Consider the following 4,968-nt stretch of genomic DNA (forward strand, 5'->3'; position numbering starts at 1 on the left):
CGGCTGACCTCTCCAGCTGAGAAGGATTTGTCTGTTTATCCTCAAACGCAGCAGCTCAGGTACTGAAGTTCTGACTTTTAGTAAACTGCTGAATATGTAACCGTCCCATTCTGTTGTGTCTAATGGTTCTGCTCCTAATTAATTCTCAGTAGAATAATGATGCAAAAGTCCCTAAAGCTGTAATGTCACATATTTATATTCTGTGGTAACATAAACTAACTGTCACAGTTTCGAGGAGGGAGCTGCTTTTCCTCATTACAACCGAGGACCATCAGAGTCACTTATCTGGCCTAGTTTGGGAACAGAAGTGAAAAGGGTCTTATCAATCCATACAAATGATTCATTAAGTACTAACGTTAGCTTCAAAGAGAGATGGAAACACATTTGTATCACTTCTGAACATCAGTGTCAAAGTAGCTTGTTGTTTTTTTACAGCACTGAAGGCTTTGATATATACCAGAGGAATAATTTATGGCTCTCAAAGCACAAACGGATCCCCTCAAAGACATTAACTCATTGACTGACTGACTGGTACCAGGGAGCCACTTACTTCCCATCTTATTTTTATGACTGCAAGGCACAACCGCCGAGTGGCTGATTTATTTATTTACTGTGTTATTTATTAACAAACAAATGTATTATTTTTGGGGCACCATCCAAAGAGGCGGCATTTTAAAATCACTTTGGCTTTGATTCTCGTTTGAGACAGTGTGTTATATTTAAAATTTCATCCCTGCAGACCACATTATTTCTGTGGTAATTGTCATGAACATGTATTTGTTCCTCACATTCTGGAAGTCATAACTGGAGGCATAAATGGATTAGCCCAGTTAGACTGTTTCCTGGGGGCCAGTCTTGCCAATAAACCGATAAATAAATGAGCATATCAGCTGCTTTCTGCAGGTAATGTGTGAGTTATGAGAAGCAGAAAATGGCAGAATCTTAGTTTTATAATAAAGAGTTGTTAAAAAAAAAAAAAAAAGAGTCAGAATTGGCCTACTGTGGGTCGATACAACACTAACACAATACTGGCTTAACTTTTACCAGTGGGCTGTTTAAACCCAGTGCTATTTTTATATTACTATTGAGTTGCTTACCCAAATTAAACACTTATATTGGCCCAGTGTTTACATTTATTCATTTGGCAGACACCTTTGGTTATTCATTCCACCTTAGAGGAATCACACGGGAGAAGAGTTTGGATTCCTGCAGGACTAGTTGTTGTTCATTTGTAGATCGTACTGAACGTGAAGGCTCACACACCTGATTGATTGTCAGATATTGATTGTGGGTGCTGAGCTAGTGGCAGGCGAGAATTGAGTGACTGGAACTTAATGTGAGCAGCAAGAATGGAGAAAGTGGAGAGTAAGGGGAAAGTGGAGCAACACAAGCTTGTCTTTGGCTTTCTGAAGACCCAGCGTGCTCCCTCACTGTGGACAATACTCAACCTTCTGCACGAGGATGCAGACTCAGGGTGCGTGTGGTATGGTTTTTATTCTACCATCCTGTAATAGAGAGCATAGCCAGGTCGGCATGTCAGCACGGTATGGCAGTCACACCGTTGAGTTAAAATCTAAGCTTGCTCATCTGATACAGCATGCCATGAAGGTCATGGGGAGGAATGAATACCAATCCCTACAGTCAACATGAGCAGCCTGTTCTCAGGCAAAGCACAGAGTCTATTGTCTGGCCCTTCTCATGTTCCCCATGCTGAGTAGGAGCTCTTACCCTCTGGCAAACGATATCCCAATCCATGTTCCCCGATGTAAACTCAACCGTTTTCAGAACCCATCTGTGCCTTCCTCAGTTAAAGGTGTAAATAATGTTGCTTCACGATGCAGAGGTTGTGCGGTAGCTCATGGTGTTCAGATCACTGGCTATGTAATATGTGCAATATGTGTGTAATGTGCACTGTGTGTAATTTGTGGTTGTGATCTGCTGCAGTGTGAGCTGCTCTGTGTATATGCTTTTTGTTTTTCATGCTAATATGGAGGCGGTAACACTTGCCCAGCACTTGAGTGCAAGACATATTTCCCCATGGGGAGAATAAAGTGTATCATATCGTATCGTATCAAGCAAAGAGAGAGAGCAGAAAGACCTAGATACTATCAGTGTTGACAAAATACGTTAAACTTTTACCTTAGAACTGTCACAGATTTATAGTTTGCATAAATCAATGGATATATACTTCAACAGATACACATTGTTAAGACATGGGTAACGTAAACCCAGTTCTGAATCTGTGCTATAGTGACCCAAAGCAGGCCACTTTTGACCCAATAATCTTCATCTGTACCAAGTCTTGCAAACTCATCTTTTAAGTGATCCCTTCCATTTGTATAAAGAAAATTGTTGCCTCTTTTTATGCATATTCCCCAAATTTTAAGTGACCAAAATGTATTGGAAAAATTAAAAATAAAGTAAAGAGTAGGTCATAAGATTGGATAATTGTTTTTGTTTTTTGTTTTTTCTTCAGTCACTAACTGGCCTCAGTCCACGACTCAAAGACATCAGCAGGAGCTTCCATGCTGATACCCTGCCATGCTTATGCTGCAGTCATCTGCCTTTCTTGATATTTTTTTGGGGCCTGAATAAAACACCTGCTCATTTGGACTGAGGCCACGTAGCTGCCTTTTGACCGGGCTTGGCCATAAAAAAAACTCCATGTTTTCCCTGTTTGTATGGGTCAGTGTCCTGCAGCATTTACCTTAAAGTGGGCGTGCAGGCATAAATGTAAACAACCGTGAATAATTGCAAGGTTCAGAGTCAGCACTTTAACCAGTGTTTAAATCCACTGGACTGGAGAACGGAACTAAAACTATGATAGATGTTTAACTGCACAAGCTCTTAGGGACTGTACTGTTTGTCTGTGGCTGCAGGCCCTGTAGCAGTTTAAACCACAGAAACACAGAAACTCTCACCTGAAATGCTGAGGCATGTTCCCTGGAGGCTGCCACAAGACGTTACAGGAAAGGTGAGGAATAACTAATTGAAGCAGAAGCGAAAGAGGCACAACGTCGCAAAATGCCAGGAATGCACTGAACCACACAGACTGATATTGCGGCATCAAAGCATGGGCTTTTCCTTTTATGTGATGAAACCGACAACCTGCATTCACCAGTTCATAGTCTATTTCATAAAAAGAACAGCTGGTCCTGTTGTATATCCACAAAGTCTTTCAGATCAGCCAGCCCAGTTTCAAAGAAGCTGCTATGGGGGCTTTTCTGTTGTTTCATTGATAACAACCGATATGAGAAAAGACAGAAGGGAGTGAGGCACATTTCTGATCCTTCTAAGCAAACAGCACTCATCAGTCAGAGTTGGTGTTAAGTATTTCAGTCGTGCTGATCCGTCTGCTCTCTTGCATGAAGACGAGGCGCTCCCACCAGCTTCCCCGGCATGTCCTCTTTTTGTGTGCAGAAAGCTGAGGCCAAAGAGGGCTCCGTTCAGATGCTGAGATAAAGGAGACACCTCGAGCATGTTCTGTCCAAAAGATAAACAAAGACAGACAGACAAGGAAGATAGCTGAGGTGTTGTGTAGACAGGAAGGAGTACGCAGACCTGAACACGGACAAACACAGATGAGAGCACAGGCCTGGTCCCGCTATTTGGTCTGATTAAAGCAGTTATGAGCTGAGTAAATTAGAGCTGAGGATCTGCACTCATTTGTTATCACAGCCTTTCCATTTTAGTTGATTCTACATGGGAGTTTTCTGCACTAAAGTTATTCTTTTCTTGCTCTCTGTCAAAAAATACTTTCCTTGTTGACTCTAACAAGAGTTCCTTGGGAAAAAAAAAAGTAATTGTACAAATTTAACAAGTCAGAAAATATGCCTTAAAGGAAAAAAGCCTGAGAGTTTGCAGAGGTAGACAACTAGAGAGCAGAGCTACGTTCTCACCTCTATTTGCTGCAGCATTGCAGCAACCTTTGCAACAAGGCGGCCTATTTCAACTGTCACCTCTCCAGCGCTTGTGCCTTATTACGCTGCTGCTGTGCTACTCATTTGCCACTCTCCTGTAACTCTGCTAAAAACATTTTTACTGTACTGTTCATGTAGCATTTCATAGGCAATTTCAGCTGATAACCGTCACTTTTTCTCTGTGGAGGCATGAAATCACGTTCACACCACACTCCCCGCAACTCTCTGTTCATCAGCTGTTCATCATACCTGCTGTCGGACTCTTTTCAAAGGGTTCATTCACTCTTGATTGGGATCTTTACTTTACCAAGCTAGGTATTTGCTGCTTGTGGTTGTTGCTTGACCTTGCCATTGCATTTGTGCCCTTGGCAATAAAGCTGATGCCACTTCTGGCTTTTTTATTGCTGTTTGGGAAATGTTTAGGAAATGTCATGCTGCCTGCTTGTTACTAATTTCTGCTGAGGACTATTTGCATTGCTAATTGTCCATGTTGTAGCTGAGCTTATTTGTGTTTGGCTTGATGTTTAGCTCGTGAACTATGAAGCACACAGGCCATTCTGCTCACATTGTGCTAAAATTCAGGCATACAGAACACCATAAATGCAGCATGTTTAGGTAACCGGAGCAACTCTTTTCTTTCTTTTTTTTTTTTTTTTGTACAAATTGAGCAGATTAAATTTCCCGCATCAAACATCTCCTCTCCCTTTTCCAAGTTAAGCCTAACCATCAAAGAAATATTCCCACTCAGAACAACTAGTTTAAATGACAGCGTGCTTTACTGTTCTCTGTATTTTAAATCTAATCTGCTCCCTGTCTTATGCTGCTGATACGCAGTCATACTCACTGCCAGGCGTGAGCTTATCCATGTACTGATCATGATCATCTGCTGCTTTACAATGCTACATAACATTTCATAAGAGGAGATTATCTCTGATCTTTTTTTTTGTTTTGTGGCCAAAAGTATGTGAACACCCAAACATTACTCCCACATGTGAACATCTTGTTCCAAAACTATGGGCATCCATCTGCTGCTGTAACAGCCTTCACT

The sequence above is a fragment of the Toxotes jaculatrix genome, chromosome 12 (genome assembly GCF_017976425.1).
Source record: "Toxotes jaculatrix isolate fToxJac2 chromosome 12, fToxJac2.pri, whole genome shotgun sequence".
Lineage (NCBI taxonomy): Eukaryota > Metazoa > Chordata > Actinopteri > Toxotidae > Toxotes > Toxotes jaculatrix.